We start from the raw sequence: 22,576 nt of genomic DNA, 5'->3' as shown, positions 1-22,576 counted from the left end.
TTGTCCCACAGTAGGACAGCCAAAATAAGCTGGGGCCCTCCAGGCCTCGTGTCTCCAGAGGATGGTTGCCAAGGTTATCCAAGACAACAGGGTAAACTGGTCAGCAGGCTACCTCCACCCCTGTTACAGATGTTAGGGGATCACCTAGAAGAAGTGGTAGGGAACACATGATTAAGAAGTTTTGATTTCACATGTATTGCGTGGGTGCACTATAACTGTTAACGTTATAAAACTTTTGTAAATAGATTACACTTGTACTTTCATGATATCTGATATGGTTTATTTGTGATTCATAGTCATTAAGCCTGTGCGCACCCCACCCTCCCCCCACCATCATCAGAGGGACACCCCAGGCTGGGTCTATTTCCCCCGGAATCATGCAAAAGTATTTGCCAGGGACCTTACGAGCCATGTACAAGAAGTCTCCTGTGCACATTGAGCCTTTGCTCTTCACACACTCATCTGTTCTAATGCCCTAGCATTGTAAGTACCACATGCTGAGGTTCCCTTTCAGTTGTCCAGTTGAGATGATCTGCAGCTCCGCCCACCCCCAATGACCCAACTCCAATGCAGCATCTCAGGATCTCCACCATGAGTCTCTGGATAGTTGCGAGCAGCCATGGTTCATGTTAGCATCAATGTGCAGTCCAGTACTTTTACCCCTCCCCCGTGACAAATACCCTCCTCACCATAACTCTTGACCGTCCCCAAGTGTAACATTTGACCTTCCTACAGTTCCCTTCAACCCGCCTCCATCACCCTGTCCCATGCAGGTGAATGTCCATGTCCTCTACCTTCCTGAGGAGCCCACCCCCCATTACAATTGACATGCCCTGTCACCCAATCATCCTGCCTACCCCCAGAATCCACCTTTACTTCCGTATCCCCTCCAACAACACTGAGCATCCCTTCACCCATCATCGCCAAATCCTCATCCTCCTACCCTACTGGCTCCTACTGTGTCCTTTAACCCTCACCATTCATTCCTATCAGCAATTCTCTCAGTGTGCCTCCCTCCGAACTCATCAGTTGCCACCAAGCGCCTTTCCCTCCGAAACCTTTTCCCCTCTTCCCCTCCATGCCCGTTCATACCTGTACACCCTGCCACCCCCAACTCCCCCACCACCTGGACTCCACCACAGCCCTTCCCGCCCTCCAACTCCATGCCAACTCACCCATCCCACGGCCCCACAGCATCTTTCTCTTTCTCCTGCCACCCCAAACCTCCCCCACCCCCATCTAGGTCTCCACATCTTCCCCACTTCTTAATTCCTCTTCTCCCAGAATAACCACCCCCCCACCAGCACAGACCATCGCCACCCAACATTACCTCATGCAGCCATCCACCTGCAGCGAGAAGATCCACTCCTGGAAGCTCCTGCATGAGAAGATCCACATGGTTTATGCTCCGCCTACCCACTGCTGCCCATGGTGTTCCAGGGTCATGGTCGCTGGAGACCTCCATCTTCCACTATCCTCTAGCTGCCCCAGGCCTTCTTCCAGGTGAGTCCTAACCTGTCCTCACCACATTGGTCTGGATGGGATGCAAAACAGTTTCACACCAACCTCTAGCAGGAATGGCAACCTGCCACGACAGTTGGGAACGCATGTTCCCGCCGTCATTTCATAGTGGCAGGAAAGCAATTTTTCAGCTCCGCTGCATTGTCCCCCTCTGCCCGCCATTACACCCATCGGTCTTGGGACTGGAAAATCCCACCCAATATTGCAAAGAGGAACAAAGACAGTCTTGTTAACAGAATGAATGTTGAGAGGCAAAGCAAATGCCTGATTAAGAAATGTGCAAAGACTCTATAATATTAGAGTTAGCTGAAGATGATAATTGGGGATGTTAATAAAGTTAACAATGACAGCAACTTGGATTTATATAGTGCCTTTAACATAGCAACCTGCAGCTCCCACCCAAAAAACTGGACATGCCCCCACATCAAATTAATCACCATCGAGAGTTTCCATTAATTACAATCATTTGAGGGCCTTGATGGGGCATCTAAAAATTAAACATTTTTTTAGATTCAGTAGACAATAATAGACACTTTTTAAAAGCTTTTGAATTTTTTATTTCAGTAAGAAGCTGACTATTGTATAATTATGTAACTGGCAAATGGCTCTGTATAACTTTTAAAGCCGCTTTTGGTTATTTAAAATATGGTTACTCACAGATGGTATGGGCTAGATGCTCTGATTAAAATGCTTTTTTTTTAAACAAAAGTATATTCTAAAACATTGCCCAGTTGTGCTGGTTCATTGCAGATTTTAAATATGGCAATATGCAACTGAGTTAAGCGGAAACCAGAGAAAATAAAACTTTTCAAAGTTAGTGTGATTTTAGTAAATTTGTGCTCTCATGAACCTCTGTGTGGAGAACACTAAATCAGAAAGTTTACCCCAGTACAAACTCATTTGTCATACACCACAAACTTCCTCAGAGCCGTATCTGGTCTGGAAGTGAAACAGAAATGTAGAGGTTAATGAGGGTTTTCTTGTATGTTACTGAGCCTGACTTTTCCAAACATTCACATCTTATACTTGCAAACTGTTATTGGTGTAACATTCAGCTCTGTTGGGCAGGATATGTCATTTGCTTGCCTGACACCAGACTCCTGAAGCAACTACTCTGCTCAGAACCAGGTTGTGGCATGAGACTCCCAGAAGGATGCTTTAGGGATGCTCCCAAAGCATCCCTGAAGAAGTCAAATATTTCCCCCAATTCATGGCAGCCTCTGACCTGTGGCCAACCAAAATGGAGAAGGGTCATTCTGGAAGACACCGAACACCGAGAGACTTCATTGGCAACACAAAGAGGTGAAGTCGAGGCGAGGGAGAAAGAGCACAAACATCCAAACAACTCAACTACCCCACCCTCAAGCACCACCTGCCCTGCTTGAGAGTTTGCAGATCATGTATTAGACTTGTCAGTCATTTCAGAACCCATTGAACCAGAGTGGAAGTAAGTCATGCTCAGTCCCGAGGGACTGCTTAAGAAGAACATACTTCACAGTAATCAGAAGTCCCTTCTATCCAGCGAGTCCAAAAAGGAGTGTTGTACATTCATCGGTCTTGCTCCAGTTATAGTTTACTGAGCAAACATTGTGAAGTGCTGCCTCTACTGACAATTTGTTGTTTTAAATTTAAATAGTCCACCACATGATTACTCAGCTGTGATAAGGTAACTTGTGATTAATATAGAAGATATTTTGAGATCTATTATCTTACACAAGAATGTTTCTACATTATATTTGTGTAACAAGCAATACTTTATTTTGAATACAAAAGCCCAGGTGAAGGATAACATATCAAGTGTAGCTATTTTTAAGGAGGTGTTGAAGAGGTTAGAAATAGTAGCTTGCTGGTACCAATTTTAGAATAAAAGCAAAATACTGCAGATGCTGGAAATCTGAAATAAAAACAGAAAATGCTGGAAAATCTCAGTAGGTCTGGCAGCATCTGTGAAGAGAGAAACAGAGTTAACCTTTCAAGTCCAACATGACCCAATATGAGTCATATTGAACCAGCTTTAGAAGCCTGATCAATTGTAGAAGGAATGGATGATTAATGCATGTAAGGAGCTACACTCTTTTGACACCTTGAGAAAGAACGAGCTAGTGTAGGAAATCAATGTTGAGGATGTGTGGAGGGGGGAATATCTTCCATACGAGTCTCCTCCTCTATTTTGTCTGACCCTATCCACGTATCTGATTAGTTTCAGACTGTAAGGGACCTACATTTGTCTTCACTAATCTTTTCTTTTTACATACTTATAGAACCTTTAACAGTCCGCTTTTATGTTCCATGCAAGTTCACTCTCATACCTATTTTTCCCCTCTTAGTCAATCTCTCGGTCCTCCTTTGTTGAATTTTAAACTGCTCCCAATCCTCAGACTTGCCACTTTTTCTAGCAGCTTTACATGACTCCTCTTTGGATCTAATACTATCCTTAATTTCTTTTGTTAGCCATGGTTGGGCCACTTATCCTGTTGTGTTTTTGCACCAGAAAGGAATGTATAACTGTTGTAATGCATACATTTGTTCCTTAAATATTAGCCATTGTCTATCCACTATCATGCCTTTTAATGAAGTTCACCAATCTATCTTAGCCAACTCACACCTCATACCTTCGTAGTTTCCTTTGTTAAGATATAGGATCCTCATTTCAGATTGGACTACTTCACTTTACATCCTAATGAAGAATTCTATCATGTTATGGTCACTGTTCTCTAAGGGATCCTGCAAAACAAGGTTATTAATTAAACTCTTGTCATTGTAGAATACCAAATCTAAGATAGTCGGTTCCTCGACATACTAGCATAAAAAACCATCTCGCACACCCTCCAGGAATTCATACGCCACAGTATAATTGCTAATTTGGTTTGCCCAGTCTATATGTAGATTAAAGCCACCCATGATTACTGGAGCACCTTTGTTACATGCATTTCTAATTTCCTGTTTACTGCCTTCCCCTACCTTATCACTACTGTTTGGAGGCCTATAGACAACTCCCAGTAACGTTTTCTGCCGTTTGTGGCTTCTTAGCTCCACCCAGACTGCTTCTACATCTAGATTTTCTGAGCCAATATCCTCTCTCACTATTGCACTGATCTAACCCTTAACTTACAATGCCACACCACCTCCTTTTCCCTTTTACCTGTCTGTCCTAAGTATCGAGTACCCTTGGATATTCAGTTTCCAGTCTTGGTCACTCTGCAGCCATGTCTCCGTAATCGCAATCATATCATACCCGTTTACATCTATTTGCATTGTTAATTCATCTACCTTATTGCGAATGCTCCGTGCATTCAGATACAGTGCCTTTGGACTTGTCTTTTTAACATTTTTACGCATTTTTTTAATTCTATGGCGCTATTTGCAGCTAGCCCTTGTTTCCTCTACTTTCATTTTTGTTTTCTACTTTTCTTTCATTCCTATATTTGTTTTCCTTTCTTGTGTCTCCCCACTCAGGTTCTCATCCCCCTGGCAATCTAGTTTAAATCCTCCCCCACAGTACTAATGAATACCCTTGTGAGGATATTGGTCCCAGTCCTGCTGGAATGCAACCCGTCCAGCTTGTACAGGTCCCATCTTCCCTGGAATCAGTTCCAATGCCTCAGGAATGTAAATCCCTCCATTCTACACCATCTCTCCAGCCACACATTCATCTGGTCTATTCTCCTATTCCTGATCTCGCTAGCAGAGCGTGCTACAGATCTCGTGGTGATGAGGCCAGAGTGATCCTGAGATTACTACCTTTGAAGTCCTGCTTTTTAATTTATTTCCTAGCTCCCTATATTCTGCTTTCAGGATCTCATTCCCTCTCTTTACCTATGTCATTGGTACCGATATGGACCATAACTTCTGGCTATTCGCCCTCCCCCTTCAGAATGTCCTGCAGTCTCTCGGTGACATCCTTGACCCTGGCACCAGAAAGGCAACATCCCATCCTGGTGTCCCATTTACGGCCACAGGAACATCTATCTGTTCCCCTTGCAATAGAATCCTCTGTCACTATTGCTCTCTCACTCATCCCCCCCCCCCAGCGCCACCCATCACCCCCATAAAACTGAACCACTTGTGATGCCATGGATTTGGCTCTTACTGCATTCCCCTGAGAAACCATTCCCCCCAGCAGTATCCAAAATGTAAAATCTTTTGGAGAGGGAGATGAAATCAGGGGACCCCTGCACTACCTGTCTAATGCTTTTACTCTGTCTGTTGGTCACCCATTCCCTTTCTGTCTGTGTACTCTTTACCTGCGGTGTGACCACCTCACTGTACGCGCTACCCTTAAATTACTCCCTTTACTCTTCCTTCCTCTAGTTTGGAGAATATTAAAGACGGACGAAATATTTGCCACGTCCTACTTATCACTACTCTTCTTACTGAAGAAAGGTAGAAAATGAAAGGATCACTTCCTTCCCCCTCCAGCGAACTTCCTGTCTCACCAAACTCCAACTGAAGCACTCTAACGCAACCCAAAGCAGCACTCCAGTGCAGACAAAAGTAGCACTGTAGATGGCTTGCTTTTATGCTATCTGAATCTAGCTTCTGAAAACCTGTTTAAGCCAGTTAACTAATTTACTGTCGGGAGCTGCAAGCAGAGCCTGCATGAACCCTGTTTTAAAACTGGACTAGAACTTGCCTTCTCCTAACCCAAAGAGCAACATTTAGTTAGTTGCTAAATTAAAGAAAGGTTAGACTTTAGGTGGAAATTAACCCTTAAAAGTACCTCTTTCACCAAACTCCAACTAAAGCACTCTAATGCAGCCCAAAGCACACTGGCTTGGCATTTGGCTTCAAGGCTATATTAAGCAGTTTGGAGATTCCCCAGGCCAGTGAATGATTTCAGAAATTCCTTTGTGTGGCAGCCATCTGCCCATGTAATTTCAGCGGGATGCCCCTCGGATTGTGAAGCCGGATGGTAGATAGTTGGAGAAGCTCAGGAATAGCCACTGTGAATCCCCCATGTCTAATTTAAAATCCATCTTGTGGCCATTGACCATGATATCTGCACTCCAAAAATTCCCCTGGGACTTGGCAACCTCGCCCAGGAAAGGCATTTCATGTTCATCAGTCTCCCCTGTTTCTTGGGCACCGGTTGACCAGACTGGTCTGTCTGCAAATTTTTAACTGGAGTTGAAAGCTTTCTGCTGCAACATACCGCTTTAAAATGGCCTGCCTCCTGTAGGAATGGCGCTCTGTATTTATAACAGGACAGTCTTCGCGTTAATGGGGTTCCCTTGCGCCGTAACGGGAGCATTGGAAAATGGTGGCAAACATTCCTTCTTCATTCTGGGTCTGCTTTTTAGAGGGTGTGCCAGTACTTCTATTGATCACAAACTGTATTGAGTCAGTGGTTTGGCTCCACAAAAGTTCTCTATCACCCCAGAGCAAAACTCAGTTCTGCTTCCATAATTCACTCTATCTCACTAACTGTACTGCCTCAGATAATGTTAGATCCTTCCTGGACTATAGAAAATCAGGTATGATTTCATCAAGCACTCCCAGCACAATGCGATCTCAGATGACTTCATCCTTTAGAGCCCCATACTCGCAACTATCAGCCAAGCAGTACAGGTCATTAATGGAAAAGTCAAAACTTTCTCTGGATTCCAGAGTGTACCTGCTAAATCTCACCCAGTCAATAATAATGTTCCTCCAAAGACTGAAATATGAATCAAAGGCCTTAGTAGTCTTTCCATAGGTTGCTGTGCCCTCATTAACATGCTGTCTTATTAAAATGTCATCTGCGCTGCTGCCAATGGAATAGAGGAGTATACTAACCTGATCTTTATCAGGTTTCCATGGTAACCATGAAGCGGTCCTATTACCTGTTGAGTGTGCAACGCCAGTTTTGCCAGTGTGCAGTGTCAGGCCCTTCCATGTGGTCAAAGGATCTGGGTGGAGGCAGAACTTTCTCCGTGATTGTCTGTTACTTTTAGTTGACTGTTTTGGGACTCTGTTGATGCTTTTCCCTCTGATTCTCAGCCACAGCCGTTCCCTAGCTGTCTTGAGTTTGATGACTTTCACTTTCCTGCCACCATCAGTTTCTTCAGAGATCCGAGCTATTCAGTAGGTTTCCTGAAGTCACCATGAAGTATCATCACAAATGGTCCCAGGGTGTGTTTAACATAGACTGCTGAAAACAAGGGCTCCAGGAACTTCCGAACATTTATACATACAGGGATAGCTAAGTATGAGGCTCCTTCCAGAATCATCTCTCTCTGAGCTCTGAACACACCTGATCTGACATCACTGATTATGTACATTAGCTATTAGCATAATAGCTATTAACCCTTTATACTACAAGCTGCGACTGAGTTAGTAGCGCTTTCACATCTGTGTCATGAAGCTCTGAGCTCAAGTCCTACTAGGACTTGAGCACAATAATCTAGGCCAAGGCTTTATTTTCATACCTTTACTCTTCCCAAATTATAACCCTTGTTGTACAAGCCTTTGACGTCTCATCTGTTACAGTATCAAAAGTAAGAGGAATCTATTTCTTATTTATACTACAGTAATTTCCTTCTCCATGCCCACCCTTGTTTTAGTAAAAAGCCTGTCTTTTAAAAGCCTACGGAGAAAAATTTGATTAGGTGGGAAGCGTGATGTGAGATTAGCCCATTGAGACAGGCAGCATGCAAATGTGGTACTTCCATCTAAATGATTGCAGCATGCAGCCCATGCATAAAACATGCTGTTGATTGGCTGCATGCTCAGCAGGGGACTCAAATGCATGCATGGCTGGCATACCATACAGCTAGCCTGGACCTCTTAAAGGAGAGCTGCACTCTTGTGTTTTTATTCATTCACGGGATGTGGCATCACTGGCTATTCCCTATCCCTAACTGTCCTTGTTCAGAGGGCATTTTAAAAGTCAACCACATTGGGTCTGGAGTCATATGTAGGCGAGACCAGGTAAGATTTTCTTCTCTAAAGGACATTAGTGAACCAGATAGGTTTTTACAACAATGGTTTCATGGTCAGCATTAGACTTTTAATTCCAGGTTTTTATTGAATTCGAATTCCATCATCTGCCGTGGTGGGATTTGAACCCCAGGTCCTCAGAGCATTACCTTGGGTCTCTGGATCACTAGTCCAGCGACAACATCATTGCACCATTGCCTCCCCCTCATGCAATAGAAGCTGCTGCAACTATCTCACGTAGGCTTGGCTGGGAGGTACAGGGCCGCAAACGGAGAGACAGGGCACAGAGAAGTCGCCCAGGTTTTCAGATGCAGCACTGGAGGTTTTGGTCAAGACTATGGCCCTGTCAAGACTGTCGCGGTGGTGGTGTGACACTTATCACAAGATCACACCTTTGCCTGACGCGTCCCCCCCCCACCCCACCCCCAACTTTTCCTCCGGCATTTTCTTCTTCTTTGAGCATCTCACCTACTTCCACCCCTCTTTTAAAATCATTGTTCTGTATCGCCAGGTACCTCTAAGACTGCCTTTTTTAAACCTCCATAAAATCGCTTGACTTTGCCCCTTTCTCAGCTGATCTGCTGCCAAAACCTTCATCCATTTATTCATTAACTCTAGACTTGGCTATTCCAACACACTCCTGGCTGGTCTCCCACATTCTATATTCTGTAAACTTAAGGTAATCTAAAACACTGCTGCCCATATCATAAATAACAGCAAATCCAATTCCCCATATCACCTCAGTGCTCGCTGACCTTCACTGGCGCTCAGTCAAGCAACAGTGTAAGGGCTTGAGAGTACCTTGCAGAATCTCACTTAGGTTCAGAGCCATACTCTGAGTGAACAGGAATGAGTGACTCAATACCTGATAATATGTGAAAACAACAAATGTTATTAAACAACTATTAAATAATTATTAATGATTAAAAGAAAATGAAAGAAAGATAATTTTATTAAAGAGAAAGGAAGGAAGAAAAAAGTACCTTGTATATATACATATATATTTAAAGTAAGGAAGAAAGACAACTTTACATGCATAGTATACATAGTATATTACAAATACATACAGGTATATACTATATTATAAATCGTAACATCAAATTGGTCTGTTCAAGACAGCTCCCCAGGATGGTAAAATTCTCCTTGGTTCATACATCACCAAGGCCGAAATGTTACAGCCCCTTCGTGGCGTGAATTGGGGCGTAAAATGCGGCGAACCATTCTAAAGTCCAATGACTTCGGCGGGACAGTAAAATCACGCGGTCGTAAAATTCCATCCCAAATCTTTGGATAACCCTGCATGAGGGTAGACACTGCGGTCAATCGCTCTGTTGACAGTCCTTCCTCCCATAGTTTTGAGTGGTGGACAAATCCATTCGGGCTGCAGCCCTAAAGGTTGAAGGCTGTCCTCCTTAAAAGTCTAATTTCTAGCTCCGTTCCAGCCTTTTGAGGTCTCTACTCAGACTTTTCCAAGGGTCTGGTAAACATAAGTCCTTATCGATTCTCTTCACAGGCGTTGCAAGGATTACAAGCTTCGCAATATTTCAATTGTTTGCGCAGCTTTTGATGGTGTCTCCCACCTCCTATCAATCAGGTTATATGTCTATAAGTCAAATTCCATCTCCTGATTCCACACCATGGTTGACCACCCCACATGCAAAGTTATGCATTGTTCTGGCTTATAGTTCAAGGGTCATCGAATGTATTATGACACAGTCGATGATCAAGTCTGAGTTGTTTAAACCCCAGAGGGAAATTTGAAACAACTGTCATAACCCATTTTTGCAATTTGTATGTTTCGAGATGCAGGCTTCCAATTCAATGGCAATAAGACTACCAATTCTCAAGAGGTTTTTTTTTATAAAACTAAATTTAACATTTATTAATACAAGAAAGATTGTAAGCACATATATATGTCTACAAAATTACTACTATGATAACTACAAAAATCCCCTAATTAATCCGACTCTCAGTTAGACCCCCGGTAAGGCAACATTAAAAAACATAGATTTAAACAGACCCCTGGCAAAGCACACCCTGGACAGAAACATTCAAAATGAGTTTCTTTCAGTCCTGGATCCTTGCAGACAGACTTAAGTCTTACAGGCTGGATGCTTTAGATTTTAGAATCCCTCCTCCTTTTATCAACAGCCTTCTCTTCCTTTGTACATATTTTCCTCTTTGAATGCAAATTCTCATTGTCACTATGTTTTTTTAAAACTTTAAATCTTTGAACAATAAATCCCTTTTATAATACCCACTTTACTAGTAAGGTTTAAACAAAATAAACACATTGTTTCTGAGCTTCACCTGGTTAGGTGTGATATTTCGCCTGCTTCTTTGAACGATCTATTTACAAATGCATACTGCCCCTTTTACACCTCACCTTCTATTCCCTATGTTCATCTAATTACCATTTCAAACCTACTTCTCTTCCACACATCAAAGCCTCTAGAGCAGCTGGCTTTAATCCAATTAAGGCACACATACACATATACACACACATAGACACAAACACCACTAAACTCTTGCTTAAAATAATTTCCAATAACATTATTATATCTTCTTGACAAATGCAATAAGATGAATGACTCCTGCTAAACATAAATAACTTTTATTAAATTGAAAAGGAAAAACAATGATGTAGATAAGATACCAGCTGTGAGTGGCCTGTATGAAAAACAAAGTCTGGGAAAACAAGTCTACAGTTAATAGTATCACTACTGATTACTATTGATTAATTACGTGATTTAATCAAAGCACAATCACATTTCGTTTTAAATTAAGGCCTACAAAGTCATTTCAAATATTCAATGCAAGTTTAAGAGAGGTGCTTTTAAAATCACAAGCAAAGCAGAAAATTGCAAAAATTAGTGGCTGCCTGCCTCTGGCCTACAACACCATGATTTTGAAATTCCCATCCTTGGCCAGGATTTTCCATTCCAGGCCTAAGTCCCATGGTGGGGGCAGGAACCAGGACTGTTTCCTGCCAAAGGGCCCAATGGGAAATTCACGTTGGTTCACGCAATGCTGGGGTCATTAATCATGCAGTTGGGGGTTTCCCAGCATATTGCGCGGTGGGGTGAGCCAGATGACACGTGCCCTGCCGTCATATCGAGGTACCATATTTAAAAGGTCCCCAGACATCAATTTCTTGTTGCAAACCCACATGGAAGGAGGAGATGGGCCTGCAATCCCAGGGAGCTCCGGGCGCCAGATTCAGTGTCATTTCCCTCAATGTGCTGCTCAATGCAGTGGAGGCCAGGTGAGCTGTCTTGTACCCTGAAGATGGAAAGAAAAGGCTGAGCCATTGGCTAACTCTGCATGGGAGGAAGTCACCAGGGTGATTAGTGCCCAGGACCTCCATTGGAAGACTGCTCTGCATGGAAACAGACCTCATCCGCACCGCCAGGGTAAGTGAACCCTCAACTGCTCACACTCACCTCACTGAATGGTAGAGGGGACATGGGTCTCAGTGGCAAGGGCACCATCCAGGCAGCCCATGCATAAAAGAGCTACTCAATGTGATAAGGTGATGCCTCATAGCCATTAAACCACAGCCCCTACCCTGCCATCTTCAGGGGGATACCCCAGGCTGGGCCTATGTCTCCTGGAATCATGTGCAAGGGGGCAAGGATCTTTGCCAGGGCCCTTGCAAGCCAAGTGCAAGAAGCCTCCCATGCACGCTGACCCTTTGCTTGTCACACGCTCATCTGCTGAAACGCCTTAACATTGTCAGCACCTCATGCTGGGGTTCCCCTTCAGTTGTCCAGTTGAGCTGATCTGTCACTCCCCCCACCCCCAAGGACCAAACTCCTATGCAGCATCTCAAGATCTTCGCCTCAAGGCTCTAGATATTTGCAAGCGGCCATGGTGCGTGTGACTTTTCAGGCAGAGTCCAACACCTTCCAAACCCCCACTGTGACCCACACTCTCCCCTCTCATAAACATTGACTGTCCCAGTGTGACCTTTGACCACCCCACTGTCATCCTACAAACCTCCCCCATCACCCTCTGTCCCATGCAATTGAATGTCCATGCCTCCTACCTTCCCGAGGAGCCCAACCCTTCATCCAGCTGACCCCCAAATCCGGTTTTACTTCTACGTTCCCTCCAACAACCCTTAGCATCCCTTCACTCATCATCGTAGGACCCTCACCCTCCCACCCTACCAGATCACACTACCCCTTTAACCCTCACCATCCCTTCCTATGAACAATTCCCTCAGTATGCTCCCCCAGGACTCAAAGTTGACAGCATGGAGCATTCCCTCTGAACTCCTTTCCCCTCTTTCTCCCTAGACACAAACACAACTGCACACCCACCATGCCTGTTCACATCTGCACACACCACCTTCCCCCCCGCCCGCTTTCCACCACGGCCCTTCCCACCCTTCCGCTCCATAAGTCACCTCACCCATTCCACGACCCCTGCAGCATCTCTCTCTTTCCCCTACCACTCCCAACCTTCCCCGGCACCCTCTTGGCCTTCACACCCTCCCCTATGCTTCAATCTTCTCCTCGCCATCTAATCCCATACACCCCCACCTCTGACAACAGACCATCACCACCCAGCAGTCCCTCACGTAGCTGACCACCTGCAGCATGGAGATCCATCTCCTGGAAGCTCCAGCGGTGAGAAGATCCAGGCCTTGCAAGCTCCTCAAGCAAAAAGATCCACGTCGTGGAAGCTCCTGAGGCTACAAGATCCACCTCCTGAAAGCTGCTGCAGTGCAAAGATCCACGTCCTGGAAGATCCACGTCCTGGAAGATCCTGTAGCAAAAGGATCCATATGCTGGAAGCTGCTACGGCTGGAGGATCCACCTCCTGGAGTGTACGTTCCCACTTTCATTTCACACTGGCAGGAAACCGATTTTTAAGCTCCTGCCACATTGCCTCCACCCCACCCCACCCCACCCCCCACCATCTGCCATTACACCGCTGCTGCTGGGACTGGAAAATCCCAGCCCTTGCCTTCAATTCCCTCCATGGCCTTGCCCCTCCCTATCTCTGTAATCTCCCCCAGTCCCACAACCATTCGAGATATCTGTGCCCCTCTAATTCTGGTATCTTGTGGATTCGCAATTGTAATTGATCCACCTTTGGTGGCTGTGTCTTCAGTTGCCTAGGCCCCCAAGCTCTGAAAGTCCCTTCCTACATCTCTCTGTCTCACTTTCCTCATTTGAGACAATTCTTAAAACCTACATCTTTGAGCAAGCTTTTGGTCATCTGGCCTAATATCACCTCGCATGGTTCAGTGTCATACTTTGTTTTATAATGCTCCTGTGAAGTACCTGGGGACATTTCATGACACTAAAGGCAGTGGATCGTTCTCCCCCTAATTCCCAATGACTTTGACCATTATCTGTTTTTTTTTACCTCAATGGTATTTGTGGGACCATTCTAAATGTGAACTGTCAACATTCTTTTTACTACATTATGGTAGTTACTGCACGTCTAAACTGTTTCAATGGCGGAGAATGTGAAAGGTACCATAAATTGCAAGCTTCATTCCTTTCAATGCTGTGTCTCACTTGATCGCTTTATCTCAATTAGGCAATGGAATGTGCCATGTGGTTAAAGATAATCATGATCCCACCCTCAAATTATTGGCATTGACTCAGCTACACTGCAATGCAATGAACAAAACTAATACAAATGATAACACATATTAGGGAGTAAATCAGCCTTACGGCAATTAAATAAGCAGACTTTTTCATAAGGTTTTTAATCAGGTTTATAATAACAACCAAATCCCTAAACTTAAGAAAATATTAAAGTAATCTGCAATTTTATTTTTACCAGCAAACATACTGTGATAGGACATGCTGGCCTAAAAATTCTGCATGGGTTGTCCCGGCATCAGTTTGTAACCGTGTCAGGAGATCAGCAGAGTTTGTGGAAAATGCAATAAAAGGCTTAAAATATCCATTTATGCTGTTTCTTCAGTCAAAGATATGACAAAGTTAATGGTGCAGTTTCAGGGCCATTATTACTATGGTGACCTTTGTAAGATCATATCTTGTCAGGTGGATGTAAACGATCCCTTGCCACTATGTCAGCAGCGAATTCTCCCCAGTCTCCTGGCCAATGCTTATTCCTCAATCAAAACCACTAAACAAACAGATTATTTCACTGCTGTTTGTGGGAAACTTGCTGTGCATATAGTGGCTGCATTTCTCCTTACATTACAAAAGTGATTACAAGCAGTTACTTTGTAGTATAGAACTTGAACACTGCTAAAAAGAAAGACATGTTGCTGAAGCTTTTTGTCTTGCAGTCATCAGGACTAGGTAAGAATGCCAAATTTCAAATGATCACAACAATTTATACTAGAGGAGAAAAGGGTGGCAAGTTGACTCTGATTGGCTGGGACATTGTCACGGAGAAAGCAACGGGGAACGAGAGACTCTCCAAGCTCCCAGGTAATTCAAAAAAGGCACAAGGCTTGAACATAATCCTTTTTTTGCAGAGAACGGGTCCCTGCGTGTGAATGTATGTCGCGTTTAAACCTTACTTAAGAATAAAGCTGAAAGCTGTTCTCAACAGGACATACCCCACAATAGTGAAGGGGTTCACTTGCAATTCCTATATAATCGTATTCATCATATGCACTCCTGCTGATCCAATTATAAATGATACTCATTTTTCTGCAGCGTGCACCGAATCCAGAAACACAAGCAGACCCATTTCACTCTGTTCCTGCAATTTCTCAGTTAAAATAGAAAATGCCAGATGATGGTCTGTAGAGCGGGAAAGCTTGAGGTCACGGCTGAACTGCCAACAGGTATTCAATATTAAAAAACTTTTTAAAAAGCCTATTTAAAATGTTGTGATATTACTTTGTAGTGCATGTAGTTTAACATACTGATTGACATTATGCTGAATATATAGTTTGGTGTGCAGCATCGGGGGAAGTGATGCAAGTTAACATGTGATATAATAGTTGGAGCAGTATTGATCAGTAGGCCTGCGATGATACAGGCAAACAGCTGGAAGAAGCAACAGCGAAGTTTAAGACCTGGTCCAAAAATCACCCTTGAGAATTGGTACACAGGGAATGTGAGTGATTGAAGGGGGAGATGTATTGGAATGGGAGTCAACTAGAAAGTGTTCTGACAGAGTTGTGCTGGAAAAGTTGATCTGAACTGGGGCTATGAGATGGCAGAGCCATTGATCACCATGAGTTTTTTTTGCCAACAAGAGCTGCATGGGCAGAGTCATCCCGTGCTAAGGCTGAAAGCCTGCACTACAGGAGTTCGGGCGTGTGACAGAGGTGCAGAGCTGCTGGCTGGGTAGGCCTGCACTCTTTTCCTTTTTTTTCATTGAGGAAAAGTCATTTAAAGGGAAAATCTTAGGAAAGAGAAACCATGAGAAGCAAGAAATTTTGATGCCAAGACACGAAATGTTAAGTTCTGAATTGGAAAGCTCCAGATGTCCTCCACGAATTCAAATTAATGAGACGACAGTGGAGTTGTGCTTTTTGGATCCTGCAGTTGCAGAGACAGACAAGCAGGCAATAAAGATAAAGATGATGATTGGCAATGACAGTCTTCATCGCATCAACACTTCTGGATAGTCAGAAGCAGACCAGAAAGGCCTGTCTAAACCTTGGACAATCCTGGGGGATCAGTTAAGAGTCAAGATCAACTTTAGAATCCATCGACTTGAACTGATGGCCTATAGACAACAGCCCAAAGAAACTATTGACCAGTTTGTTATAGATGTCAGGACAGAGCAGAGATTGCGATTTTTCAGACACACAACTCTCTGAAAGAATAATGGAGTTGGTAATTGTATCAATCCCAACAGAGGCATTCCAAAAAGTTCAGTTTGGTATGAAAAGGGATATCACATCAACATTCTCCTTAAAGATGGAAGAAAATATGAAGCTATAATTGTGGCAGGCTGTGTCCGCAAATGCTTCGAGCAGAAAAAACTGTAGGAGAGATCGTCAAGGCATCCAGGCAGGGCAAACCATGCGGCAAGTGCAGTCTAATGCATCAGCCACAATACCTATTGTTTTTATTCACTTATGGTATGTCGCTGTCGCTGGCTAGGCCAGCATTTAATGCCCATCCCTAATTGCCCTTGAGAAGGTCGTGGTGAGCTGCCTTCGCGGACTTCTGCAGACTATGTGGTGTAGATACACCCATAGTGCTGTTAGGGAGGGAGCTCCAGGATTTTGACCCAGCGACAATGAAGGAACGACGATATATTTCCAAGTCAGGATGGTGAGTGGCTTGAAGGGGAACTACCAGGTGGTAGTGTTCCCATGTGTCTGCTGCCTTTGTCCTTCTAGGAGATAGCAGCCGTGGGTTTGGAAGGTGCTGCCTAAGGGGCCTTGTTGAGTTTCTGCAGTGCATATTGGAGTTGGTACACACTGCTGCCACTGTTCAGCGGTGGTGGAGGGAGTGAATGTTTGTGGAAAGGGTGCCAACCAAGCGAGCTGCTTTGTCCTGGATGGTGTCAAGCTTCTTGAGTGTTTTTGGAACTGCACTCATCCAGGCAAGTGGAGCATATTCCATTGCACTCTTGATTTGTGACTTGTAGGTGGTGGACAGGCTTTGGGGAGTCAGGAGGTGAGTTACTCGCCGCAGGATTCCTAGCCTCTGACCTGCTCTTGTAGCTACAGTATTTATATAGCTAGTCTAGTTCAGTTTCTGGTCAATGGTAATCCCCTGAATTTTGATAGTGGGGGATTCAGAAATGGTAATACTGTTGAATGTCAAAGGGGAATAGTTAGATTCTCTCTTGTTGGAGATGATCATTGCCTAGCACTTGTGTGTCATGAATGTTACTTGCCACTTGTCAGTCCAAGCCTGGATATGTCCAGGTCTTGTTGCATTTGGACATGGACTGCTTCAGTGTCTGAGGAGTTGCGAATGGTGCTGAACATTGTGCAATCATCAGCGAACATCCCCACTTCTAACCTTAAGATGGAAGGGACATCATTGATGAAGCAGCTGAAGATGGTTGGGCCTAGGACACTCTCCTGAGGAATTACTGCAGTGATGTCCTGGAAATGAGATGATTGACCTCCAGCAACCACAACCATCTTCCTTTGTGCTAGGTATGACTCCAACCAGTGGAGAGCTTTCCCCCTGATTTCCATTGAACCCTGTTTTGCTAGGGCTCAATCAAATGCTGCCTTGATGTCAAGGGCAGTCACTCTCACCTGATTCTCAGTTCAGCTCTTTTGTCCATGTTTGAACCAAGGCTGTAATGAGGTCAGAAGCTGAGTGACCCTGGCAGAACCCAAACTGAGCATCAATTAGCAGGTTATTGCTAAGCAAGTGCCGCTTTATAGCACTGTTGATGACCCCTTCCATCACTTTACTGATGATTGTGAGTAGGATGATGTGGTGGTAATTGGCTAGGCTGGAGCTGTCCTGCTTTTTTGTGTATGGGAATACCTGGGCAATTTTCTACATTGCCGGGTAAATGCAAGTGTCGTAGATGTACTGGAGCAGCTTGGCTAGGGCTGTGTTATGACGTGGCAGGTGATGTGTGCCAAGCGGACCAAATCAATAAGGGAAACTTGGCCATGCTATCACAGCCGTTTCGCAATTTGTATTTATTACGAGCAGATTTGGGCACTGAATTCAGAAGTAACGAGTCCACTAACACCTTTAGTGATTTTAAAAACTAAATTTTTAAAATTATTAACGAAAGAAAAGAGTTCAAGCACATATATAATATTACAGTTACTTAATACTATAACAAGTCCCAAATTTCCTAATTAAACCGACTCCCGACTACACACCCCCTTTAAGGCAACAATCCAAAATAACAGGCCAGCAGGTTTACCATAGTACCCACTTGACAATGGAATTCCAAAGGTTTTTCTCCAACTTTAGTTACTGGACACAGCAAACTTTTGCAAAATTGGCTGGAGGCTTCCCTGAGGCTGTTTTACACACTCCTTTTAGTTGTAATATGGCCCCACAACATCACGTTCCTTCTTTATATATGTTTCTCTCTCTCTTTAATCTGTAACTTCCATCGTTCTATATATCTATGGAAATTTACTTTTCCCATAATATAAAAATCTTTCATGTAGCCACTATGGTTAGTACCTTTTGGGAAAAATAAACATAATAACCTTGCCCTATTTATTTTGTTCATTGTAAACATTCTACCATCCATTTGAAATCCAAACAACTCATTCACTTATCTAAAAATGCAAATTTCCTTCAAACCCTACATGCTAAGCCCTCATCCATGTTTACTCATTAGCATTTCAAATGCCTTTTACCCCAACTTCCTTTGATAATTTCAAACTTGCAGTCTATCTGACTTTCATGTAATTAAATCACATAGACAAATCTACACACACCCATAAACTTACTTTACAATAAACCACAATAATATTATGAAAATAATTATATTTCGTGACAGGCATGGCACGTTCTGGAGCACAAATCTTCAATACTATTGCCAGAATATTGTCAGGGCCCATATTCTTTGCAGTGTCCAGTGTCTTCAGCCGTTTGTTGATATCATGTGGCGTGAATCGAATTGGCTGAAGACTGGCATCTGTGATGCTGGGGATCATCTGCTTAGCCCTTCTGGCTGAAGATTGTTGCGAATGCTTCAGCCTTATCTTTTGCACTGATGTGCTGAACTCCCCCACCATTGAGGATGGGGATATTTATGGATCCTCCTCCTCCAGTGAGTTGTTTAATTGTCCACCACCATTCACGACTGGATGTGGCAGGACTACAGAGCTTAAACCTGATCCATTGGTTGTGAAATCACTTAGCTCTGTCTATCACTTGCTGCTTATGCTGTTTGGCATGCAAGTAGTCCTGTGTTGTAGCTTCACCAGGTTGACACCTCATTTTTAGTTATGCCTGGTGCTGTTCCAGGCATGCCCTCCTGCACTCTTCATTGAACCAGGGTTGATCACCTGGCTTGGTGGTAATGGTAGAGTGGGGATATGCCGGGCCATGAGGTTACAGGTAGTGGTTGAGTACAGTTGTGCTGCTGCTGATGCCCACAGCGCCTCATGGATGCCCAGCCCAGCCTTGAGTTGCTAGATCTGTTTGAAATCTATCCCATTTAGCAGGGTGGTAGTGCCACACAACACGATGGAGGATATCCTCAATGTGAAGGCAGGACTTCCTCTCCACGACGACTGTGCAGTGGTCACTCCTACCGATACTGTCATGCACAGATGCATCTGCAGCAAGCAGGTTGGTGAGGATGAGGTCAAGTACTTTTTTCCCTCTTGTTGGTTCCCTCACCACTTGCCACAGACCCAATCTAGTAGCTATGTCCTTTAGTACTCGGCCAGTTCAGTCTGTGCTGGTGCTACCAAGCAACTCTTGGTGATGGACCAAGAGTACATTCTGTACCCTTTCCACCCTCAGTACTTGCTCCAAGTGGGTTCAACATGGAGGAGTACTATTTAGCAGCTGAAGGGGTGGTGGGTTGGGGGGTGGTGGGGGTGGGGGGGGGGCGGTGGTGGGCGGGAGTTCTGTGGTATGTGGTAATCAGCAGGAAGTTTCCTTGCACATGTTTGACCTGATGCCATGAGACTTCATGGGGGCTGGACTCAATGTTGAGGACTCCCAGAGCAACTTCCTCCCGAAATTATACCACTGTGCCGCCACCTTTACTGGGTTTGTTCTGCCGATGGGACAGAATATACCCAGAAATGGTGATGGTGGTGGCTGGGACATGATCTGTAAGTTATGATTCCACGAGTATGACTATGTCAGGCTATTGCTTGACTAGTCAATGAGACAGCAGTCCCAATTTTGGCACAAGGCCCCAGCAGTTAATATGGAGGACTTGGCAGGGTCAGGGTTTGCCGCTGTCGTTTCTGGTCCATAGGTCGATGCTGGGTGGTCCATCAGCAAGGCTTGTGGTCTAAATGGACACTAGGCAAGATTGAGAGAAAGTGTGAAAGCAAAAACACACTCAGAAGTCACAGCAAGCTACAACTCAGCAAAAAAGCAGACAAGAATAAGAAAGAAGTCACCAAATACCAGTTCAAGCACAGGTATGTCCACGAGCGAGGCAAAGACCTGGACAACAAAAAAGCCACTGAGAAAGCCCAACACATGTTCAAGAGTGAACAGACTTTTCATACGGTGACAATCGCACAGCATATGGATGCAATCACCCAATGGAAGCTTTCCCCACAGTTGAGATCATATGTCCCAATAGAAGTGGCAAGCACAGGTTATGACTGAAGATAGATACTGGGGCACAGGCCAATATTTCACCACTGCGAAAACTTAGACATGTGCCTGGTGAAGTGGGAGTCTATGTTACAGCCAACAAGAGCCAGACTCACCATTTATTGCAGTTCACCAAACTACTGTTTGGGAATATTGACATTGAAGTGCAGAAATGAAAGTTCTGTATGGTCATCACAAGTTTTACACGTTGTTGACACCAATAGACAAGAGGTAGTAGGACTGTCAGCATACAATGAACTCCGAAGTGTGATGATTCATGAGACCAGTAAATGCTAGATGGTCATGGCACGCATGATCCTTTTGAGTGTATTCAAGATCTGCAATCGAAATACATGGTTATGTCTCAAATATTGAGCAGGCTACCCAAACCCAAGAAGACAGAAGGTATACCATTGGGTGCCCAAGTAGATACTTCAAATGCAGAAATAGAAGATATATACAACATTGATCTAATGTGATTTGGACAAGATAAATGTGAGAAGCTCTATACAGAGACTTGCAGAGATCCTGTCCTCAGGGCATTATGATAGGTTATTGTCAGTGGATCACCAGATATGGTGCAAGAGATCCCACAGATCTCAGGACCTTTTGGCCGTGATGAAACTAGCATTTCTAGATACAGGATTACCATTCCCAGCATCAATTACGTTCAGAAGGAAAGTCAGGACAACTTCCGAGTCATCATCTGATCAGATTATCATCAGTCCAGAAAAAATTATTAGAAAGACAAAAGAAAATAAAAATCACACATGACAAATATGCAGGTGTGGAATTGCCTCCTTTGCATGTAGGGCAGAAGGTCAGAGTGATCCATCTGCAAGAGAGGACATGATTCCCTGAGGAGGTATCAAAGATCTGTAATGAGCCATGGTAATATGAGATGACCATCCCAAATGGAGCAATATTGAGGAGGAATAAATGTCAGTTCAGAGAGTTATCCAACAGCATCATACCTAATACTCCTGTAGCATCATGAATGAATGCACGTTCAAGTAATGAGAGTGGAGTTAAGGAAGATGACAGGCGCAACACTCAAGTGCAAGATGATTGTCAGTCCATATCTATGCATCAAAAGAAAAAAAGTTGTCAATTTCAGATTTCAGTAAATCTTCACTGTTACCAGATCACATCGAATCAGCAAACCATCTACACATTTCAGAGACACTTGAACAATTAATGTGAAGGTCAATACATGTGTAAATACTGTTAACAGTAATCCTATTCTATCATGTACATAGCTTACATAGAACATGGAACATAGAGACTAGGAGCAGGAATAGGCCATTCGGCCCTTCGAGCCTGTTCCACCATTCATTATGATCATGGCTGATCATCCAACTCATTAGCCTGCTCCTGCTTTCTCCCCATATCCTTTGATCCCTTTCACCCCAAGAGCTACATCTAACTCCTTCTTGAAAGCATATAATGTTTTGGTCTCAACTACTTTCTGTGGTAACAAATTCCACAGGCTCACCACTCTCTGGCTGAAGAAATTTCTCCTCACCTCAGCTTATTTAACTTGTGTAATTCTTGCTATTTAAGGAAAAGGGGTTGTCATGATATTGCTTTTGTGATGGTGGGAAATTATGACTGAGTGAGATCTACCTATAACTTTACCAGCTAACCAAAAAACATATTTAACTGTTTAAAACAGACCAGTTTTAAAAAAAAATAAGAGATACTGACAAAAATGGCTGCCATGAGTCACATGATGTCTGGAATTATAAATTGCCCTTTTCTGGAAAGTTACTGTATGGATTGCACTGCTGATATGTTGCTCATGGAATTTCACACCTGGCGGTGTCAAGGTCTACTTCAAAGGGGAACTCTTCAACGGAAGGGAATAAAAATGCAAAGTCCTGGATGTTAATCAACTGTAATTCTGTCAAGACATTGTGAACAGCTAACTAAATACCCAACAGACA

General features: G+C 43.9%; 1 long non-coding RNA gene across 1 annotated transcript; it reads right to left on the bottom strand.

Annotated features, from left to right (window-relative positions):
• Window positions 1-9,373: 9,373 nt before the first annotated feature.
• On the bottom strand, window positions 9,374-21,713 carry LOC144685302 (uncharacterized). Its single transcript, XR_013577703.1, has 2 exons — window positions 21,605-21,713; window positions 9,374-9,916 (listed from the first exon to the last, which is right to left on the bottom strand). It is a non-coding gene; the product is annotated as an uncharacterized LOC144685302 (long non-coding RNA).
• Window positions 21,714-22,576: the final 863 nt, after the last annotated feature.

Source organism: Cetorhinus maximus, chromosome 10 (genome assembly GCF_964194155.1).
Source record: "Cetorhinus maximus chromosome 10, sCetMax3.hap1.1, whole genome shotgun sequence".
NCBI classification, from domain to species: domain Eukaryota; kingdom Metazoa; phylum Chordata; class Chondrichthyes; order Lamniformes; family Cetorhinidae; genus Cetorhinus; species Cetorhinus maximus.
This window is presented reverse-complemented; position numbering and strand designations above follow the sequence as displayed.